The 24,438-nt window shown below is 42.9% G+C and overlaps 1 protein-coding gene across 2 annotated transcripts in view; it reads right to left on the bottom strand.

The window, feature by feature from the left end:
* Positions 1-16,614, bottom strand: part of CACNA1S (calcium voltage-gated channel subunit alpha1 S) — a 214,629-nt gene extending 198,015 nt beyond the window's left edge. For both annotated transcript variants that reach the window (XM_040337734.1, XM_040337735.1), the window contains exon 1: positions 16,329-16,614. The gene's annotated coding sequence lies outside the window, so the exon portion shown is untranslated. The remainder of the gene's footprint in view (positions 1-16,328) is intronic.
* Between the last annotated feature and the right edge of the window lie 7,824 nt (positions 16,615-24,438).

Below are 24,438 nucleotides of genomic sequence, written 5' to 3'. Positions count from 1 at the left end.
TTACTTGGAACCGCCAAACATTATATATATTTTAGCAGAGACTCTAGGGAATACAATGGCTATTGCTGCAATATTTTATGTCACACTGCATTTGCCCATTTCAATGAATAATAAAAACCATAAAAACAAAACAGTAAAGTTAGCCCATTTTTTTTTTTGTTTTAATGTGAAAGATGATGTTAAGCCGCAAGAATCGTGAGAGAATCGTGATCTATCTTCTAAGCAAAAAAATTGCAATTCTCATTTTAGCCAGAATCGTGCAGCTCTATACCGTGCAACATAAAAAGTGCAAAGACCACCATAGAGTAATTTTCTAGCAAAAAAAAAATGATGATTTTTACATGTAGTAGAGAAGTGTCAGACTTGGCCTGGGTGGCAAGGGGTTAATTACCATGAGTAATATACAAATAATTATTATAAGCACTGTGGGCCAGATTCACAAAAGAGATACGACGGCGTATCTCCTGATACGCCGTCGTATCTCTGTGATCCGCCCGTCCTAACTATGCGGCTGATTCATAGAATCAGTTACGCATAGCTAGCCCTAAGATCCGACAGGTGTAATTGACTTACACTGTCGGATCTTAAGGATGCAATTCTATGCCGGCCGCTAGGTGGCGAGGCCATTGCGGTCGGCGTAGAATATTGAAATGACTAGTTACGGCGATCCACGAACGTCCGCGTTACCCGTCGCTCTAACTTTCCGTCGTTTCCGTCGAGATACGCGTCGTAAAATTAGGGCTGTGCCCTAGGTGTTCTAAGCCATGTTAAGTATGGCCGTCGTTCCCACGTTGAAATGTAAAAAATCACGTCGTTTGCGTAAGTCGTCCGTGAATGGCGCTGGACACCATTTACGTTAACGTCTAAACAAATGACGTCCGTGCGACGTCATTTAGCGCAATGCACGTCGGGTAATTTTCCCGACGGAGCATGCGCAGTACGTTCAGCGCGGGAACGCGCCTAATTTAAATGGTGCCCGCCCCATTTGAATTAGGCGGGCTTGCGCCGAGCGGATTTACGTTACACCGCCGCAAGTTTACAGGTAAGAGCTTTGTGAATCAGGCACTTACGCTGTAAACCTGCGGCGGTGTAACGTAAATCAGATACGTTGCGCTTCCGTGGAGCAACGTAATTCTTTCTGAATCTGGCCCTGTGATCCTATCAGTTTGCTGCAGTGTGTCAGCTTGTATTTATATTGGCCGCTCTGAATGTAGCTTCTGACAGGCTGTGCAAGCAGGCCCGTATCTCCGAAACCATAAATGATAGCCGTCCCATATTTTGACCAGTTGTGGGGTAGGTCTTCAACTGCCTACCCCCCAAATGTGGGGTTTCTGTGACCTCTGGTCGTCGAGCTACAACCCCCAAAGTCGATCTTCTTTTTTATTTTATTTGGGCAAATGGGCCTATCTTGAGAAAGGGGCCTGGAGTTGCAGCTCCATCAGCCCCCTTGTTAATCCGGCCCTGACTGCATTGATTTAAAAAAAAAAAAACACCCGATTCTGCTTCCCGTAATTAGCCTCAATCTAATGCTAATACAAATCATGAAATAAATGAAGGAACACTAGTGTTGTTTAAATGTTACAAAGAATATAACAGGATATGCAAAAAGGAAATCAAGGATGCAAAAATTCAAAACGAACGACAGATTGCAAAAGATAGTAGGACAAACCCCCAAAAATTCTTTAAATATATTAATAGTAAAAAGGTGAAGTCTGAGCATGTAGGCCCCTTACAAAATAATCTAGAGTGGGTGACTGGGGACAAAGAGAAGGCAAATTTATTAAATGTTTTCTTCAGCTCTGTGTATACAATGGAACATGGGGGAGCTCATGTCCAAAATGGGGGTGGGAGTGACACAGCCTCAAATCCACAATGGCTCAAAAGTGATATGGTCCAGAAATATTTAGACAGAATAAAGGTGGATAAAGCACCTGGACCTGATGGCATCCATCCACGGATCCTAGGTGAGTTGAGCTCTGTCATTTCAAAGCCACTGTATCTAATATTTAGGGACTCATTAAAGACAGGAATAGTACCACTGGATTGGCGCAGGGCCAATGTGGTGCCCATATTTAAAAAGGGAACAAAGTCTTTACCAAGTAACTATAGACCTGTTAGTTTAACTTCTATAGTTGGGAAGATACTGGAACGTTTAATAAAAGACCACATGGATGAGTTCTTGCTGGAAAAAAACTATTTAAGCAGCAGACAGCATGGATTCATGAAAGACAGAAGTTGTCAGACAAACCTGATTTCCTTTTATTAAGAGGTAAGTAAAACCCTGGACAGAGGCGTGGCTGTGGGCGTGATATATTTGGATTTTGCAAAAGCGTTCGATACAGTTCCGCACACACGGCTCATGTGTAAGGTAAGGTCTACAGGATTGGATATATCAGTTTGTAAATGGATAGAAAACTGGCTGAAAGACAGAATTCAGAGAGTCGTGGTTAATGATTCTTACTCTGAATATTCCAAGGTTATCAGTGGTGTACCCCAAGGTTCAGTGCTGGGACCCTTACTTTTCAATATATTTATAAATGATATTGGGTCTGAGATCAAAAGTAACATTTCTGTCTTTGCAGATGACACCAAGCTATGCAGTGGAATAACGTCCTTGCAGGATGTCTCCAATTTACAAGCCGACCTCAATGCTCTGTCTAATTGGGCGACTAAGTGGAAGATGAGGTTTAATGTAGATAAATGTAAAGTTATGCACTTAGGGAGTAAGAATATGCATGCATCATACATACTAGGGGGAGTACAACTGGGGGGATCTGTAGTGGAGAAAGATCTGGGGGTTTTAGTTGATCATAAGCTCAATAATGGCATGCAATGCCAAGCTGCGGTTTCCAAAGCGAGCAAAGTCCTTTCTTGTATTAAGAGAGGTATGGACTCCAGAGACAGAGATATAATTTTGCCCCTGTACAAATCATTAGTAAGACCTCATCTGGAATATGCAGTTCAGTTTTGGGCACCAGTTCTCAAAAAGGATATCGGAGAACTGGAGAAAGTGCAGAGAAGGGCAACCAAACTGATAAGAAGCATGGAGGAGCTCAGCTATGAGGAAAGATTAGAGGAACTGAATTTATTCACTCTTGAGAAGAGGAGAATAAGGGGGGATATGATCAACATGTACAAATATATAAGAGGTCCATACAGTGAACTTGGTGTTGAGTTATTCACTTTACGGTCAACACTGAGGACAAGGGGGCACTCTTTACGTCTAGAGGAAAAGAGATTTCACCTCCAAATACGGAAAGGTTTTTTCACAGTAAGAGCTGTGAAAATGTGGAACAGACTCCCTCCAGAGGTGGTTCTGGCCAGCTCAGTAGATTGCTTTAGGAAAGGCCTGGATTCTTTCCTAAATGTACAGAATATAACTGACTACTAAGATTTGTAGGTAAAGTTGATCCAGGGTAAATCCGATTGCCTCTCGGGGGATCAGGAAGGAATTTTTTCCCCTGCTGTAGCAAATTGGATCATGCTCTGCTGGGGTTTTTTGCCTTCCTCTGGATCAACTGTGGGTATGGAGTTGGGTGTATAGGATTTTACTGTGTTTTTTATTTTATTTTTTTGTTTTTTGTGGTTGAACTGGATGGACTTGTGTCTTTTTTCAACCTGACTAACTATGTAACTAAAAACAACGTTTTTGAAACTTCATTTTCAAAAACGACGTTGCCTACACACCATCGTTTTTTCAAAATGCTCTAGCAAAGCGCGGTTACGTTCAGCACTCTTTTCCATTGAAGCTAGCTTCATAACTTGCTTCTGAGCATGTGCGGGTTTAAAAACGTTGTTTTAAACGTTGTTTAGCCCACACACTATCATTTTAATTGACACAAAAAACGACGTTTTGAAAAACGACACAAAAAATTCAAGCATGTTCGAATTTTTTTTTTTCGTTTTTCACAAGACATAAACAACGTTTTCCCCACACACGGTCATTTTAAATGACGTTTTCAAAAACTACGTTTTTTTTCATCACAAAAAACGACCGTCTGTACGCGGCATAATGTTAAAAATTTATTTTTTGGGTGAACCTCCCTGCTTCACACCTATGCATTTTTGGTGCTTTTTGCAGAAACACACTTCAGATCATTTAACATGGTTTCCTATGGGACATGTTCACATCTATGCTTTTTTCAGCCGCTGCGTATTTAGAAAGGGTCAAGGACTTTTTTCAACGCAAAACCGTGCTTTTTTTGCTTTTTTGGTTCAATAGACTTCAATGGAGGAGCTGCAGAAAAGCATGTAGTGCGTTTTTGCCGCGATATGTATTTTTTAATCTGCCAAAAAAAGCATAAAGAATGCAAAACGCAGTAAAATCGCATGTGCAAAAACGCAAAATGCACCTTATGATGTATCAATTTTCGAACGAGAATATTCATATGAAAAATCTTTGTACGTTCACTGAATGAAAGATTGTTGTTAAAAAATGTCACTTGCTTTTAACATTCAGTTTTCAAATGTAATTTTCGCATTCCATAAGACGCACCTGACCATAAGACGCACCTAGGTTTTAGAGAAGGAAACAAGAAAAAAATATTCTAAACCAAATGGTGTACTAAAATATTTACCAGTGCCCATGAAATGCAGCCTGACCAGTGCAAATTAAATGCAGTCTGACCTGTGCTAAAAAAGCAGCCTGACATGTACCCATAAAATGCAGCCTGACCAGTGCCATGAAATGCAGCCTTACCAGTGCCACCTCCACCTCGCACACTGACATTCCTGTATGCATCCGCCTATCACTCATATAGAAGACAGAGCAGCTCGAGCAGCCGCCTCAGCCGTACTCAATTTGGCTGCTCGGACTGCTCTGTCTTCTGTCTGTGGCTGAGTGACAGGCCCAGCAGGAGATCGCCCGTCGCCCGCGGGAGATGGCCATGCTGCCCACGGCCTGGTACTGTAACATGGCGGCAACAGGGGGGGGGCTCAGTATTCGCTCCATAAGACGCAGAGACATTTCCCCCCATTTTTTGGGTAGGGAAAAGTGCATCTTATTGAGCAAAAAATATGGTAATTTCTGAATGAATACCATATACACTGGCTGAAAATTCCTTTGACCAAGAAGTTTTCTATCCTGTTCCTTCGAATTTTCTGGTCACTGTGGTCGGATCAAACATTGATTCTTAAAAAAATAAAACATTTTTTTGAAGGAAGACATTGTATTTGTTTGGCAAGTGACACCAGGCACAGGTCACTTTTAGCAAGCCACCTGCTTATGACAAGGGAGTCTGTCATACATAATATATTACAGTTCTGTCTAAAAACCAGCAAAACAGTCTTTAACCACTTAAGAACTGCCGCACAACGATATACGTCGGCAGAATGGCATGGCTGGGCACAGGGACGTATATATACGTCCCCTTTAAGAGCCCAGCCGTGGGTGTGTTCGCGACGCGATCCAAAGCTCCGTGACCGTGCCCGTGGGACCTGGAGCTGAAGCTGAAGAACGGGGAGAGGTGAGTGTAAACGATCAGTGATCGTCTGTTTCAAAATTGTCGCTCTATTTTTGTTTACAGCGCAAAAAATTAAAACCGCAGAGGTGATCAAATACCACCAAAAGAAAGCTCTGTTTGTGGGGAAAAAAGGACACCAATTTTGTTTCGAAGCCACGTCGCACGACTGTGCAATTGTTAGTTAAAATGATGCAGTGCCGAATCGCAAAAAGGGGCAAAGTCCTTAACCTGCATATTGGTCCGGGTCTTAACCGGTTAAATTTATTTTTCTTTACACAAAGAAAGTGATCTCAGAGTCTGATGATATTTTCCAGATTCAAACTCTAATGCCCCGTACACACAACCGGTTTTCCCGTCTGAAAAACTGCGATAAGAGCTTTTGGCCGGGAATTCCGACCGTGTGTATGCTCCATTGCGGTTTTTCCGTCAGGAAAACTGCAGAAAAAAAAAGCAGGAACTCTTTTTTACCATCAGGAAAAAATCCTAGTGGGAAAACCGTTCGTCTGTATGCTCGAAAATAATTTGACGCATGCTCGGAAGCATAGAATTTAATTTTGTCGGCTCGATGTAGTCTTTTACGTCACCGCGTTCTTGGAAGTCGAAAGTTCAGCGGACTTTTTGTGACCGTGTGTATGCAAGGCAGGCTTGAGAGGAATTCTGTCGGGAAAACCATAATTTTTTTTCCGACTGGAAAACCGGTCGTGTGTACGAGGCATAATAGTATGGTCTGTTATAAAGTAAAGAATAGCCTGGGAGAGTGCAACATGGACAAGTAGGTCCTTCAGAAGAAATTTATTAATATTTTCCAAAGGAGAGTTTGTTGCATCTGGGATGTGGATAAGGCTGGATTCACACCTATGCATTTTTAGTGCTTTTTGCATTTTGCAGATTTGCACTACAGAAGTTGTTCCATAAGGAAACCATGTTAAATGGACTGCAAATCTGCAAAATGCAAAAAGCACTAAAAATGCATAGGTGTGAATCCAGCCTTAAAAATAAAACAGAGTGTTGGTTGGACCATAACTGAAAGGCAATTCAAGACAAAAAAATAGCCTAGGTTGCTGTATGATTGACGAGGGTGAGAAACAAAATGTGAAAAATGTGTAAGATACATTATGTAGCGTGTTAAAAGAGGATACCGACAAGGGAGACTTTGTGGTGGGAGTATCTACAGTAAGTAAGGGTCAAAGACAAAATTCAAACCACCTCGGAGTTTCCCCTCGATACCCCCCCTCCCCCTTCTACTTGATCTTCCAGCTATACTCAGGTTCCTGTACGTTCCTACACAAGGCTATGACCCTGAGTATTGAGTAGAGCTGCATTTTGTTGGATCGAATATACGTTTCCTACTTTTTGATACTATCTGATGGGCTTTTTATTCTCAGCAGGCATGGGCGTCCGCTAACATTTTTTCAGTGGCGGCGCGCTTCGGCAGCGGCGATACACAGCTGCATTTTACCCTTTCTTTGACCGCTAGTGGGGATTAAAAGTGCCCCCCCCACGTTAAAATGTAATAACACCCCACTGTGCCCCCTGCATCTTTTAATATCTCTTTGTCACTAGTACTGTGTACCCCCTCTCCACAATGGCACCTCTGGACCCCTTTACATTACACAGCACCTCACAGCTCTGGACCCCTTTACATTACACATCACCTCACAGCTCTGGACCCCTTTACATTACACAGCACCCCACAGCTCTGGACCCCTTTACATTACACAGCACCCCACAGCTCTGGACCCCTTTACATTACACAGCACCCTGCATCACTGGACCCCTTTACATTACACAGCACCCTGCATCACTGGACCCCTTTACATTACACAGCACCCTGCATCACTGGACCCCTTTACATTACACAGCACCCCTTTTCCTTGACTGAAACACTACACTATATTGACAATATATTTATTTCAGGTCTAAAATAGGAACCTTTTGGAATGAGGGACAAATGGATTTGATTCCAGAAGAGGGACAGGCACTCTAAATAAGGGACAACTAGAAACCATGCCGTGGGCTACAACTCTGTGTTGTGTTTGCTCTGCGTTTCCAGACCTGCTAAAAACACATCAGAAAATAGTCTAGTGTTACCTGTGGCAACAGATGTTGGAACAAACAAAGCACAGGCCTGGTAAACTATATAAAACGGCGCTCCCCTCCCTCTGTCCTCTGGCGCTCGTATCGTATGTCACAGAGCTGGGTCTGTGTGCAAGGTCCCACCCCACTTGTTCGGCTCGTGTGATAGGCGGAACACTAGAAGACTATCAGACGAGCCGAACTAGGGGGGCGGGACCTTGCACACAGACCCAGCTCCATGACATACGATACAAGCGCCGGAGGACAGAAGGAGGGGAGCACTGCAGTCGCCACTTAAAGCGGCCCCAGGGCCAGTTCGGCCCTGCTCCTGGCTCTCCCTGGTGATTCCAGGGGGGCAAACGACCCCCCTTGCCCTATGGAGCGGACGCCCATGTCAGCAGGTTTACCTGACAATTTCCTGGGACTATTGTTTGTTCCCTTGTATTTATAGATCATACAAAGTTTTCCTTTGTTTGATATATCTCATGTATCTATATATTTATAATCGCGGCAATTTGAACATTGGTCTATATTTACTTGTTACTTTTTTTTGGACCTTTTTTTGTTTTTCAATAAAAACATTGAAATACAAATTTCCTCTGAGGACTAGGAGCCTATCATAAAAGTATATTAATCTAACCAAAATAGTGTGTACAGCCGTGGCCAAAAGTTTTGAGAATGACACAAATATTTATTTTCATAAAGTCTGCTCGGTTTTTATGATGGCAATTTGCATATACTCCAGAATGTTATGAAGAGTCATGTAAATGAACTTAATCCCATAAAAAAAAAAAATTCCACTGCATTTGGAAAGAAGGTTTAAGGGCGCCCAATAAAGTCCAGCATGCACAAGGACCATCTCCTACAGTTGATTTAGCTGTGGGATCAGGGCACCACCAGTGCCGAGCTTTCACAGGAATGGCAGCAGGCAGGTGTGAGTGGCAGCAAAGTAGCCACTTCTCTCCAGGAAAAACATCAGGGACAGATTGACATTCTGCAAAAGGTACAAGGATTGGACAACAGTAATGCCAACAGTAAAGACCATTGATGTGTGGGGTTGCTTCTCAGGGAGGTGGGAGTGGGCTCACTCACAATTTTGCATAAGAACACAGCCATGAATAAGAGATGGTACAAAGAAATCCTCCAAGAACAACTTCTCCCAACCATCCAAGAACAGTTGGTAATGAACAATGCCTTTCCAAATCCCTAATTTCTCCCTAATTTTTCCTTAGGGGGGCAATGTGCATATAATAGTAGGGGGTCCACAGGAATGGAGTACCCCACGGGTAGAGTGGTGCAGTTGAGCTGATCCAATATGAAGAGATATACATAATATGCCATGAAGCAGTGGGAGTACAGGTAAATGCATACATATATACAGGTTTTTTTCTCTCAGACAATAGGTACAGGAACTCCCCCTTTCTAAGTCACCCATTTTCCCCGCCCATACCCACCTCCCAGTACAGCCCCTTTCCGACAATATAGACCCAAGTATCATTTTGTGGTGCTAAGTAATTTGTATGGAATTTGTTTATGAAATCAAGAAAAACTGTAAAATAGATCGCCTGCAGCCAGCAACAATAGATCCACCTAACAGCAATGGACCACCCACAACTAAATCCCCCCCCCAGTAACAATAGACTTCAGGCAGCATCAACAGATCTCTGCACAACCAGCATTAATAGACTCTCTGGCTGCCATCAACAATAGACCTCTTTCAGCAACAACTGACCCCCCCAGCGACAATAGGTCCCCCACCAGCAAAAAATGACCTCCCCAGCAACAATAGACCCCCCTGCAAAAATAGATCCCCCAGAAGTGAGCATCAATACCCTGCAGCACACCCCAGCACCCCTTGCCACTACATACAGTCAGTCCAGGAGGTGCCGGAACTGCGTTCCCCCCGCGTTCCAGCTGAAAAAAGGCCCTGCATATATAAGTTAGTGTCTCGCAGGAAGCACATGCGGAATGTTAGTCACATAAAAGTGGCTGCATGATTGAAGACAATTGCAACAACCCTGTCTCTATTTCACACAATATATGATGAGACTAATGAGAACCACTGTACCTGGAATATCAGTAAAAACATGAGTAAGGGGGAACTCTTAGACTTGAGGACACCCTAATCCACTTATTCAGCACATATAATCAGCTGAGAGCTCTTCAGGCTCTAACCTCAAGTTGGGGCAGGGGTCCTCTGGGTCGCCAGAACAATAATAACAGGCTAGAAAGATCATTGCTGTTTCATTTCTGTGAATGCAGTGTATTAATAACATGCACATCCTCTAATGATTTAAGTTGACAGATAGTAAACGACGTTTAAAAACTGCCGTTTTGCTGCGTGTACATGCTGTGTTTAGCTGCGTTTGCATTTAGAAGTGTTTTTAGAATTTTTTTAAAAACTATTTGCAAATTGTCAAAAACAAAAACATCTGTATGGCATGGCTAAACGCGAGTTACCGAGTTTACATGCGTTTACAAGCTGTTACAGGCATTTAGTGTTTCAAATGCCTCTGAACATCCGTCCTGAATGCATTTTTTTGCTTTTCAAAAAATGCTTCTAAACTCAACTGCCTATAGACTACTATAAATGACCATGTGTGCATGTACTGATAAGATAACGGAGGATAGTTCAGGGGGCAGCTTAAAAAAATGCCCAACTGCTGCTAAACGTTCGTTTACCAGCAGCAGTGTACATGAAGCCTTAGGAGGCAGTACAGCAATCTCTAACTGCAAGCACCAAAGTACCATGGGTTATATAGTCCTTAGAAACTGAAAGTAAACAGCAAAGGAGAAGCTGCCAAGCATGCAAGGATTCCAGGAAGATGTGGAAAACGATGACCAGCAGACATAGGCAGAAATCATAACATGAAAGGAAGTTTTTTTAAGTAAGTTTATATTGCATTTTCAAAAATAACTATTCTTTGTATTGTTATTACAATACTGATGTTATACAATGAAAGTGAATGCTATGACTATAGATAGCCTAAGATAAGCACTGCAATAATAAGTCTGCATTGCTTTTGCGTATGATTGGATGAATAAATTGATTGCAGCGCAACGTTATTCACAAAACTAAATGAACTGAATGAGCATTCCCCTTTGGACAGTGCATTTGAAGTAAAAGTGAAAAATCAATAATAATGAATAATAGATCAAAATCATTGTTCAAATAAGTTTCACTATACTGTATATACAGTAGGTAAAATTCACCTATCCTATAGGAACAGGCTTACTGCATCTGCAGTAAATCCAGCCCTCTTCATGGCTCATTTATTACAAAATAGTGTGTGTTTATTTTAAAAACCTTATTGATAATAGTCTATAGGAAATATAGGCGCTGCACCGATTTGCACAAGTAGTTCCTGCACTTCCTAGCAATTTTGTGTGCTACTTCAATAGACATCTGTGCATGAAGCCGCACAGATGTCTTTCAAGTCGCACCCTAAGTCGCACTGAAATGCAGCTCTGAAATCGTATGATTTAAAAAGCCGCGTTCAATGTGAACGAGGGCTTAGGGCCCTTTCACACACACGGACAAACAGTCCGTTTATTACAAATCTGTTTAAGGACTTGTAATGTATCCCTATGGGATTGCAGACGTTAGCGGATGATGCATCCGCTAACGTCCGCAACCATCCGCGTCCGCAAAGATCCGCTTTTGCGGACAGAAGAAAACCCTATTTTTCTTCCGTCCGGCGGAACGGATCGGATGAATACGGACACACGGTCCGTATTCATCCGATTCCCCATAGGGGAGAGCAGAGGAGAGACAGGGCGGTCTCTGCACAGTGTGCGGGGACCGCCCTCTCCGCCGACAGCTCAGCGGGGATTAACGGAGGAATCCCCGCTGAGCCAAACGGGCTAACGGAGCGGATCAATACGGATCCGCTCCGTGTGAAAGAGCCCTTATTGTCAAAGCTTAATTGAACAAGCTGAAGTTAGAAACTGATTGGTTGCTATGTGCAGCTGCACCATATACTGTGTGCACCAGTTTTAGTAAATCTCCCCTATGACTGACTACTTTTGATTATTTGCAGAGTGTGTTTCAGAAAATGAATGAATGAATGAATCTCGTCTCCACAACAGAATTTCAGTTTATCAACTAGACTTTTTTCCCCTGTCTGGTTAAGTTACATGCTACAAAGCAAACCTAACTCATATTGACTTGATATTAATTTAAATCAACCAGTTGCATGGGATCGAGGTAGAACTCCAGACAAAACTTACATTTTTAAACAAGGTGGACACTATCCCAAAGAAAAGGTTTGTGCAAAATTAAATTAGATATGTTGACAATAAAAGTATGAAAATCAAAATCATATTGATCAGTGTGTTGGCATTAGGTTTATCACTGTTTATCACTTCAGCAATACCTTCAGAAAACTAAAGCCTTCTACACACGATCGGATATCTGATGGAATCTAGTCCGATTTTTTCATTGGATATCCGATGAAGCTGACTTTCATCAGTCTTGCCTACACACCATCAGTCAAAAATCCAACCGTGCCAAAACGCGGTGATGTAAAACACTACGACGTGCTAAAAAAAAATGAAGTTCAATGCTTCTGAGCATGCGTGGATTTTTGACCGATGGACTTCCACACAGACGATTGTTTTTTTCTATCGTTTTTTTATACATAGGAAAAATTTTAAACACGTTCTGGTTTTTTTTTTCACCGATGGAAAACAAACCGATGGGGCCTACACACGATCGGTTTGTCCGATAAAAACAGTCCATCGGTCTGTTTTCATCGGACAAACTCATCGTGTGTACAGGGCTTTAGACGTTTGCCTTTTATCCTTGCCTTGCAAACTTCAGTATTTAGCACGCTAACAAAATAGATTCAAGTTTAGAATACTTTCCTTGAATTATATGTGTAAGTACATGATCTAAAACAAAACATCTTTCAACCATATAATAACCATAAAACAATAGTACACCAAAGGCACTGTTATAATAATAATAATAATAATAATAATAATAATAATAACAACGTATTTGCCCTGGAAAAAAAGCAGTATAAAATCTTCATAGCGATTAGTTAGATATCGTACATAACATTTTAAAAAAAATGTGCAATAAAGATGTAGGAAAATACCAAAGTCATACTGCCTGTAAGCATAGGTAACAATGCCACAGTGAAACAACACTGCAAAATAGAAATAATGCCAAAATATCCAATAATACCATAACACAAATCATTAATCATTGTAAAATTCCACAATGAGACATAATCTACTGTAATCTACTTGTCAATAATCATTTTTATTCTTGTAGAAAATGGCAGATAGGAACTTGAGGAAGGTTTTGAAAAATAGTAAGGATCGGGGCAGCATCTGTTAAAACGCCCTTTATGCCCCGTACACACGATCGGATTTTGCATACACGCGGTCACACAAAAGTTCTCTGAACTTTCGTCCGTCAAGAACGCGTGACGTAGAACACTACGACGAGCCGATAAAATTAAGTTCAATACTTCCGAGCATGCGTCGGATTGTTTCCGAACATGCATTGGAATTTTGCGCATCGGAATTGCTACAGATGATCGGATTTACCAATAGGATTTTTTTCCATCTTAAAATTTGAGAACCAGCTCTCAATCTTTTGCTGGCGGAAATGTCACCAGGAAAAGTCAGTTTGAGCATACACACGGTCGAAATGTCCATTCAAAAGCTCACATCGGACTTTTGCTGCAGGAATTTTAGATTGTGTACATGGGGCAATAGCTGGTGGGAGCTGTACATTTTTATTACTTATTACATTTACTACATGGTACATACTACATATGTAGGACATAAGGGAAGAAAATATAAGGAAATTAAACTTGTAGACTACACATTAGGTAGATTTTTCTAAAACCAAATAAGCTACATGATTGGAATTATGGAAGTCAGCAGAGCTTCAGCTCATTTAAAAACCTCTGAAGAAAACTCCATTGCAAGTTGCAACCTTCCTTGCGTACAGTGGACATGTGTCCGCTAACCCCCGCCAGTATCAGATCTGATCTGGGCCGCCAAAAACAGACAAATCGGGATCCAGTGGAATGGATGATAGTCGAATTGAACCTGACACACGGTCTATCCCCATAGAGGAGAGCGGGCTGTGTCCATGTCTGCTCTGCATAGCAGAGCGAACACTGATCACTGACCTGCCTGCTCAGTGGGGATCAACAGAGAGATCCCCTGCGCCTTGTGTAAAAGAGGCCTAAAAAATAACTTCTCTTATCTGCTCCCTTTTGGTCCGTTAAATTTCCATTTGAAAGCATTTTATTATATGTGTTGAACAAGTGTGAAAAAAGTAGCTGGTCAACTAGCCAGATATCTTGTGAGCTGATAATTTCCTGTACTTTCTACCTCTGAACTGTAATCAATTAGCATTGTTGTCTACAAAACACCTCCCCCTGTTATGGTTAAGAGAGAGAGGGATTAAAGGGGTTGTAAAGGTTCGTCTTTTATTTTCTAAATTGGTTCCTTTAAGCTAGTGCATTGTTGGTTCACTTACCTTTTCCTTCGATTTCCCTTCTAAATGTTTTTTTTCTTTGTTTGAATTTCTCACTTCCTGTTTCTCCTCAGCAAGCTTTCCACCATCATTGAGTGGTGGAAAGTCATTTAGAACAGCTTACTGAACAGCTTACTGAGGTGGAACAGGAAGTGAGAAATTCAGACAAAGAAAACAAAGAAAATAAACATTTAGAAGGGAAATCGAAGGAAAAGATAAGTGAACCAACAATGCACTAGCTTAAAGGAACCTATTTAGAAAATAAAAAACAAACCTTTACAACGCCTTTAACACTCTCACTCTTCTAGGGTGACAACCCTGCTCAGTATGATTGTCATTCTAGTACAACAAGTGAGTTAATGATAACAAGGTTAAAATAAAATAAAAAATGTGTGAAAAAAAGAAAATGAAAACCGCCACAACATCTAAGGCTACATTCACACTGGGGCCGCGCTGTGCTTTACTGTCATTTTAGCGGAGCTTTTCGGCCACTAGCGGGGTGCTTTAAACCCCTGCTAGTGGCCAAAGAAAGGGTAAAAACCACCCATGTTGCGGCACTTCCGAAGTGCTCTTCAGGTGCTTCGGAAGCGCTGCCCATTCATTACAATGGGCAGGGGCGGTTTAGAAGCGCTGTAAACCGCCTAAAAGCTCCAGTGTGAAAGCACTCCTGTGGCATGGGAGGTGGTTTTTAGAGCTAAAATGCCTAAAAACGGTCTTCAGTGTGAAAGTAGCCTGAGGCCCCGTACACACGTCCGAGGAACTCGACGGGCAAAACACATCGTTTTGCCTGTCGAGTTCCTTGTGAAGCCGCCGAGGATCTCGGCGAGCCGAAATTTGCCATTGAACAACGAGGAAATAGAGAACATGTTCTCTATTTCCTCGCCGAGGTCCTCGTCGGCTTCCTCGGCCGAAAGTGTACACGCGGCCGGGTTTCTCGGCAGAATTCAGCTCTGAACCGAGTTTCTGGCTGAATTCTGCCGAGAAACTCGGTCGTGTGTACGGGGCCTAAGGCCCCGTACACACGAGGGGATCTCCGCTGAAACGGTCCGCCGGACCGTTTCCAGCGGAGATTCCTCCTCCGGATTTGGATCCGATGGCTTGTACTCACCATCGGATCAAAATCCGCGCGGAATTCATCCGCGGTGACGTGTCGCGCCGTCGCCACGATGATGACGCGGCGATGTGCGCGGGACGCTGGAAGGTAAGTACTTCCACCGGATCAATCCGCTGGACCCGATTCAAGCGGATACATTTCTTAGCATGCTAAGAAATTTATATCCGCTTGAAATGGATCGGGCCGAGGAATCTCCGCGGATAAATATCCGCTAGGCCGTACAGACGACCGGATTTGTCCGCTGGAACTGATCCGCGGATCAATTCCAGCGGATAGATCCGGTCGTGTGTACGAGGCCTTAGGATTGACAAGCTGCAATACTATGTCAGTATTTGTCATTAGATATAAATATGCTTAAAAGCATGTATAATAATACAAACAATATATAGATATAGATAATAGCCAAATAACAGAGCACCCTATACATACTGTTTTCTCCACCTGTTATTAGTAACACATGGTAAGCCCATCAGCAATTTATGGTAACGTATAAAGGCCAGATAACACACAGATTCCTAAATGAGAGCATTCATCATTGGGAAGACATGGGTAACATGTAATCTCAGCACTTTTCTAAATAGCAGTATATGGCCAGTCATAATGTGAATACACAGGTTAATAAATGGCATTACTGATCTAAATCTGAAGCTTTTTAATATTGTTACTTTGTAGTGTCATTAATGATACATAAAATCTTATCACAAGCATTTACTGAGAACAGAAGACTGTCATTAATTCTGCTACGTAAGCCAAAGCCCAATAATGGCCAACTTTATTTTTAAAGGTGCTATGCTGTAAAAATAGCTTTTGCTTTTAGTACAGATATCCAGAAACACTTGTGCTTATCCCTATAGACAAGTTAGACAAGTATAATCTATGCGTGGGAATTGCTGAAATCCCCAAAACAAGCTTTAGAATATGTGACATACCAGGCATACATTCATTCTCCAGTTAAATCATTTACAAAAAAAGTTTACTTTTTTGTCAAGCCCCATTCGAAAATATGCAAACACCAACAAAACCATGTGTGTATATATATATATATATATATATATATATATATATATATATATATATATATATATATATATATATATATGTGTATATATATATTCATATTCATAAATAAGCACACACCTAAAAGGTGATCAGAAAACATTTTCCATGCATATACCTTTAAGTTTCTTCTCTTTCAAGAGACTGTCCCTCTCCTTGGGTTCCTTTATCTTTTCAATAACAGTCCATCCAGTTTCTAATCCTTTCCGTTCAACTTTCACCATTTAGACTTAGCCGCCTTTACAGTCATTAAGTACATTTTTCGTGTGTGGAAAACGAGCAGGGATATTTTCCAAATCTGATATATATATATATTTTTTTAGAAGGGGTAAAAATTGGATGTCATTTCTGCCTCTCTGCCCCAGAGTCCCTGCCTCGAAGGGTGTGGAATGAGATCAGTGCAGAGATAGACATGGACTCATGATTAAATTTAGACCCAGTAACATATTCTACTTGCGACAGCTGCACAGCTCAAATTCTCGCTGGATGGGGGTGGAGAGAGACCCTGTTCCGAGTTACAACTTAACATGTGTGCTTTTATTAAGCCTTATCTTTCACGCGTGTTAACTAGTGTTTCATGCTTTGATTTGCATGATTAACAGCTTTTGTTTGTCCTTTCCCCCTTTTGTTTCCAATATTTATTAAGAACGATGTTGAAAAAAGATTACTTTGCAGCTTAAAGTTGATCTAAATCTTAACTGGATGACATTGCATATCTCCGGCTTAACATACACGCTACAATCAAATTGTGCTTTCTCTTTAGATCTACCAACAGCTACTGGCCCGGATTCAGATAGCAGTTACGACGGCGTATCTCTGTATACGCCGTCGTAACTCTGAGTTGCGGGGTCTTATCTATGCGACTGATTCATAGAATCAGTTACGCATAGATTTCCCTAAGATCCGACCGGCGTAAGTCTCTTACACCGGCGTATCTTAGGCTGCATATTTACGCTGGCCGCTAGGTGGCGCTTCCGTAGATTTACGCGATGAATATGCAAATTAGGTAGATACGCCGATTCAGAAACGTACGTCCGCCCGGCGCATTTTTTTACATTGTTTACGTTAGGCTTTACCCCTGCTATATGAGGCGTATCCTATGTTAAGTATGGACGTCGGGCCAGCTTCAAATTTTCCGTCGATTACGTCGTTTGCGTAAGTCGTTCGCGAATAGGGCTATGCGTAATTAATGTTCACGTAAGCATTGGCGATTTGCGGCGTAATTTCAAGCATGCGCACTGGGATTCTTTCACGGACGGCGCATCTCAGATACGCTACGCCCGCCGATAGAAGCACTATTGTATCTGAATCCGGGTCATGGTATGGAAAGCATGGGCCTGCCTGATTAGATACAGATTGACCAGATAAATTAGGTAGGTCCTCATATTACATAGTTGAGGTAAATCTAAAGTTGATTGTATAACCAGATTAAAAATATGCGGTGAGCCTAAAGGTGAACATAAACGTATTGATAAATGATCCAAATATTTTCGGACCAATCTCTTATGATAGGTATAATCAATCTATAGTTGACAATGCATTCAATTGATATGCCACATGCAGGGTAGTGAATTTAGTTCAGTAGTTATGATACAATCATAACTTGCTATTGTAAGTTATTGATTACATCTCTGTTTTTACCATGCAATCCCATAATCTGATTGATCAAAATATAATATTCATGAACAAACTATAATCAGTGTTGCTGCAAAACAATTGATAATTTTCTGCCCTGGTCAGTTGGTGACGTCAGCAGGTGACCACACCACTTATTCAATTAAGAACTGTTATGCTGCATACACACGATCGGATTTTACGTCGGAAAAACCTTGGATGGTTTTTCCGAAGGAATTCTGCTCAAGCTTGCCTTGCATACACACGGTCACACAAAAGTTCTCTGAACTTTCGTCTGTCAAGAACGCGGTGACGTACAACACTACGACGAGCCAAGAAAATTAAGTTCAATGCTTCTGAGCATGCGTCGAATTGTTTCGGAGCATGTGTCAGAATTTTGCGCATCGGAATTGCTACAGACGATCGGATTTTTTTCCATCGGAAAATTTGAGAACCAGCTCTCTATCTTTTGTTGGTTGAAATGCCCCATAATGTTGCAGTCATGATAAAAATCGTTGATGGCCGCCATTACTAGTATAAAAAAAAAATGATAGATTATACCCCCTATTTTGTAGACGCTTTAACTTTTACGCAAACCAATCAATAAACGCTTATTACGTATCGGCCTAAACTGAGGGAAAAAAAATTATATATTTTTTGGGGATATTTATTATAGCAAAAAGTAAAAAATATTGAATTTTGAATTTCAAAATTGACTCTCTATTTTTGTTTATAGCGCAAAAAATAAGAACCGCAGAGGTGATCAAATACCACCAAAAGAAAGCTCTATTTATGGGGAAAAAAAGGACGCCAATTTTGTTTGGGAGCCATGTCTCATGACCGTGCAATTGTCAGTTAAAGTAACGCAGTGCAGAATCGCAAAAAGTGATGTGGTCCTTTAGCTACAAAATGGTCCGGGGCTGAAGTGGTTAAAGTGGTGCAAAAATGTACATGATATTTTATTAAAAAATGCAAATGAAGCAATAACAACTGTGTTAAATCATAAATTCAGTGAAGTCCAAAGAAACACAATTGAAATGAATTCTTCTGCGATTAAAAAATTTAGGAAATCCACCACCATAAGTGAAGACACCATAAGAATTGCAGGCTTACCAGATGGCAAGCAAGGATGGCTTGCGGCTGTAAACCCCAGCCCAGGCCAGGCCTTTAACATGGACTGCAGCACACACCAGTGGAATTTTTCAATAGATCCTCAAAGGCACAGATGTCACCGAGTGGATGAGATACCCAAAAAATAATAGGACTCACTGGTCTGTGTATCAACAGACCAGTAAGTCCTATTAATTTTTGGGTATCTCATCCACTCGGTGACATCGATTTTTTTCCTCAGTTTAGGCCGATACGTATTCTTCTACATATTTTTGGTAAAAAAAATCACAATAAGCTTTTATTGATTGGTTTGCGCAAAAGTTATAGCGTCTACAAAATAGAGCAGTTTTATGGCATTTTTATTAATATTTTTTTTTTACTAGTAATGGCGGCGATCAGCGATTTTTATCGGTACTGCGACCTTATGGTGGACACTTCGGACACTTTTGACACATTTTTGGGACCATTGGCATTTTTATAGCGGTCAGTGTTATACAAATGCATTGATTACTATAAAAATGCCACTGGCAGGGAAGGGGTTAATACTAGGGGGCGAGGAAGGGGTTAATTATGTTCCCTGTGTGTGTGTTCTAACTGAAGGGGGGGTGGGACTGACTTGGGGAAATGACTGATCGCTGTTCATACATTGTATGAACACACGATCAGGCATTTCTCCCCCTGACAGGATCGGGAGCTGTGTGTTTACACACACAGCTCCCGGTTCTCGCTTTGTAACAAGCGATCGCGGGTGCCCAGCGGTGATCACGCCTACCGGGCACGTGCGTCGGGACCAGGGGCGAGCACGCGCCCCTATTGGCTGATTCGCAAGATGACGTATAGCTACGTGATCTTGCGCAGCTGTGCAGACCTGCCGCCGTATAACCGGCAAGCAGTTAAAGGGGAAGTAAAGCGCTGCTTTTTTTCTGGCCTGCAAAGTAAAGGCATTGAATACTAGGCTAGCATATTATTTGAGACTTACCTGCAAACTAAGCCCTCCATCGATACACTGTCACCAATGGAGGCTGCATACATCATAACTAGGGATGGGACTCTAAGGGACTCGAACGTTCAAATTCAAAAGTGCTAATTTTAAAGGCTAATATGAAAGTTATTGTCCTAAAAAGGGTTTGGGGACCGGGTCCTGCCCCAGGTGACATGTGTCAATGAAAAAAAAGTTTTAAAAACTGATGTTTTTTCGGGACCAGTGATTTTAATGATGCTTAAAGTGAATTTCTTTTTAAATATTCCTTTAAATATCGCACCTGCTGGGTGTCTAGAGTATGCCTGTGAAGTGGCACGTGTTTCCCGTGTTTAGAACTGTCCCTGCACAAAATTACATTTATATAGGAAAAAAAGTCATTTAAAACTGCTTGCGGCTTTAATCTAATGTCTGCTCCCGGCAATATGGATGAAAATTATTGAGAAAAATGGCATGGGTACTCCCCCCAGCCCATTACCATCCCCTTTGGGTCTTGTATGGATATTAAGGGGAACCCTCCACCCAAATTAAAAAAGGTGCCTATATACTCTGAACAGCAGTATACAGGCAGTGCAAACAAGACAGGGGCCCGGATTCAGAAAGGAGATACGACAGCGTATCTCCGAAAACGCCGTCGTAACTCTGAGTTGCGTTGTCGTATCTATGCGACTGATTCATAGAATCAGTTACGCATAGATTTCCCTAAAATCCGACCGGCGTAAGTGTCTTACACGTCGTATCTTAGGCTGCATATTTACGCTGGCCGCTAGGTGGCGCTTCCGTATATTTACGCAAATAATATGCTAATTAGCTAGATACGCCGATTCAGAAACGTACGTCCGTCCGGCGCATTTTTTTTACGTCGTTTACGTTCGGCTTTTTCAGGCGTAAAGTTACCCCTGCTATATGAGGGGTATCCGTTGTTAAGTATGGACGTCGTTCCCGCATCGAATTTTGAAAAGTTTGCGTAAGTCGTTCGCAAATAGGGCTGTACGTAAATTACGTTCACGTCTAAAGCAATGACGATTTGCGGCGTAATTTCGAGCATGCGCATCTGGGATTCTTTCACGAACGGCACATGCGACGTTCGTAAAAAACGTAAAATACGCGGGGTCACATGAAATTTAAATAAAACACGCCCACATCATCCAGATTTAAATTAGGCGGGCTTACGCCGGACTACATACGTTACGCCGCCGTAACTTAGGGCGCAAGTTCTTTCTGAATACGGAACTTGCGCCCTAATTTACGGCGGCGTAACGTATCTGCGATACGTTATGCCCGCCAATAGATAGGCAATTCTATCTGAATCCGGGCCAGGGACTGTAGGTTTGTTGTTAAGTAGTACACGAACGTGGGGGCTGATGGCTCTGATGGGGACACAAACATGAGTCTGGGCCAGATTCTCATAGAATCGGCGGCGGCGTAGTGCAAGCCATTTACACCACGCCACCTCAACTTACTGGAGCAAGTGCCGTATTCTCCAAGCACTTGCTCCGTAATTTGCGGCGGCGTAGTGTAAATGGCCCGGCGTATGGCCGCGTAATTCAAAGGGGGCGGCTTGTATTCAAATTAAGCGCGCCCCCGCACCGATAGAACTGCGCATGCGCCGGGCGGAAAAATAGCCCAGTGCGCATGCTCCAGCTCACGGCGGAAAACGTCAATGACGCCGACGTGAGCGTCATTGACGTAAAGTCGTATTCGCGAACGAGTTAGTAAAACGACGTAACCGACGGAAAAAGACGACGCTGACCCGACGCCATACTTAACATGGCATACGGCGGACTGGCGTAAGGTTACCCCTCATATAGCAGGGGTAACCTTACGCTTACGTAAACAACGTAAACGACGACTACGTGGCGCAAATTCGTTCGGGAATCGGCGTATCAGGCTCATTTGCATAGTCAAATGAGAACTGAACGTAAACGCCACCTAGCGGCCAGCGTCGAATTACATCTAAGATCCGACGGTGTAAGTGACTTACACCTGTCGGATCTACGCCGTATCTATGCGAAAATGATTCTAGGAATCATACGCATAGATACCCGGGGCCAAAAACAGAGATACGACGGTGTTTCCTGAGATACACCGTCGTATCTCTTCTGAGAATCTGGCCCTCTGTTTGTAGTTTTGAACTGGTACATTTTTAAAGTGTAGCTCCAGCCAAAAAATGTATTTTTAAGCTTTTTGGAAAACATAGGGATGGGTTATCACCCCTGTAACATTTTGTTTGCTGTCTATGCACCTGTTCTGAAGATTTCACCTCACTTTCTGTCCCAATGACAAATGTTTTTTGAAAATTTGTTTTTTTTAGTGAAACAAGGATTGGTGATAAAACATCAGTGGAGAGGAGACACCTTTTTCCCATATTAACTCTGAGGCCTCGTACACACGACTGAACATGTCTGCTGAAACTGGTCCGCGGACCAGTTTCCACGGACATGTTCGGTCGTGTGTATGGCCGACCGGACAATTTTCCGGCCTAGCGGACAGGTTTCCAGCGGACAAAAGTTTCTTAGCATGCTAAGAAACTTGTCCACTGGAAGCCTGTCCGTCGGACATGTCCGATGGTCAGTACGACTCATCGGACATGTCCGCTGGCCCGAGAACCCACGCATGGCGTCGAAGTGATTCGACTAATGCGTGGAATCATTGAACTTCCGGGTTTGCGGACGCGGCGGCGTCAACGTCACCGCCACGTCACCGCGATGTCTGTCCGCGGGGATATTGGTTTGATGGTGTGTACAACCATCAGACCAAAATCTCCGAGCGGACATGTCCGCTCGTCTATACAAGGCCTTACAGGAGAGAATTTCCCTTCCTAGGGGTAGATTTCCTCTGACTTCCTGTTGTCTCCTTCCGTTTGCAAGTAGGAGTCGTTTGTAAGTTGGATGTTTGAAAGTAGGGGCCTGCCGTATATACTCTGCAGAAATTTGGCCCTTAGGTGTTGCCACAACACTGTAAGCCCTCACAGTTACTCTTGGTGGGCACTGGAACGCCCTGCTGCAAACTATTATATCAAGAATTGTAATTACATGCCATTGTTGAACAGTGGTAGAAAAATTGGGCCTTTGGTGGTGGTGCTGGTGCCACAACACTGCAACCCCACACAGATACTCTAGTTGGAGCGCAAGAATAAGCCATGCTGCAAAGTATTGCATCAAAAACTGTAATTACACACGCCCCTGTTAAACAGGGGAAGAAAAATGGGGCCTTAGCCACTGGTGGCGGTGCCCAGAACCAAACATTTTCTTACAAGCTATCAGCATGATCATTGAGGAGGAAGAGGATAGTCACTCATAACAGGATAGTAACTCAGCATCAGCATAGGCAGTCTTAAAGGGATCTGACATTTCAAAAAAAAATATTCGGTTACATCAGCATCAGGTGCTTGGTAGCTGGTGGTGGTCCAAGACTGATTCATTTTTATGAAGGTCAGTTGATCTACCGTGTTGCTGGACAGGGGCACCCTGTGATCAGTTACAAAGCCTCCAGCAGCACTGAATGTGCGTTCCGAAAGAACGCTGGGCGCAGGACAGGCCAGTACCTCAATTGCATACTGTGCAAGCTCTTACCAGTGATCCATCCTCAAGACCCAGTAACCCAGAGGATTTTCGGTGGGAAAGGTGTCCAAGTTTGATCTTGCCCCTAGATATTCCTGCACCATGTAAAACAGACGCTGGCGATGGTTGCTGGAACCGATCATACCTTGGGGCTGCGGACCTAAAAATTGTCTGAACGCATAAGTCAGACGGCCACCTTCTCCACCGGTCCTTCTTTGACTGACCAAAGCCTCAGCAACACATTGTCCAGGACCAGGATTTTGTAACCTCCCAGACTCTGGGAACGCGTTGCACAGACCTTTCTGCAAGGCCTCCTAGCACGAATACGAGGATCCTTCTGCAGGCTTTGCAGGATCAGGGAGGCCGTGCAGTGTAGGTTTGCTGAGGCATTTGGTCCGGAGTCCTCTGGGTCACTCAGGAGGACATGATCCGCAGCCACCTTTTCCCAGCCACGAACAAGTCCATGGGTTTCTTGGGACTGTAATTGATCCCTTGAAGACTGCTGCTGATGCTGAGTGCTAGGCTCCACCTCCATGCTCACACAATCCTTCTCCTCCTCCTCTTCGCCCTCTTCCTGTGTGATAGGCGGGCCAGCAGGAACACTGTCTGGATAAAGGGGGCCTTGAGATGTAAGGAAGTCCTCCTCTTCCTCCCTCTGTTCTGCCTCAAGTGCCCTGTCCATTACTCCACGCAGCGTGTGCTCTAACAGGTGAATAAGAGGGACAGTGTCACTGATGCATGCACTGTCACTGCTCACCATCCTTGTGGCCTCCTCAAATGGTGACAGGACAGTGCATGCATCCCTAATCATGGCCCACTGGTGTGGGGAAAAAAACAAGCTCCCCTGACCCTGTCCTGGTGCCAAATTGGCACAAATACTCATTGATGGCCCTCTGCTGCGTGTGCAGCCGCTGCAGCATGGCCAACGCAGAGTTCCACCTGGTGGACATGTCACAGATTAG

This window comes from Rana temporaria, chromosome 2 (assembly GCF_905171775.1).
Source record: "Rana temporaria chromosome 2, aRanTem1.1, whole genome shotgun sequence".
Classification (NCBI taxonomy): domain Eukaryota; kingdom Metazoa; phylum Chordata; class Amphibia; order Anura; family Ranidae; genus Rana; species Rana temporaria.
The sequence above is the reverse complement of the archived record's forward strand: the minus strand, read 5'-3'. Positions and strand labels throughout refer to the sequence as shown.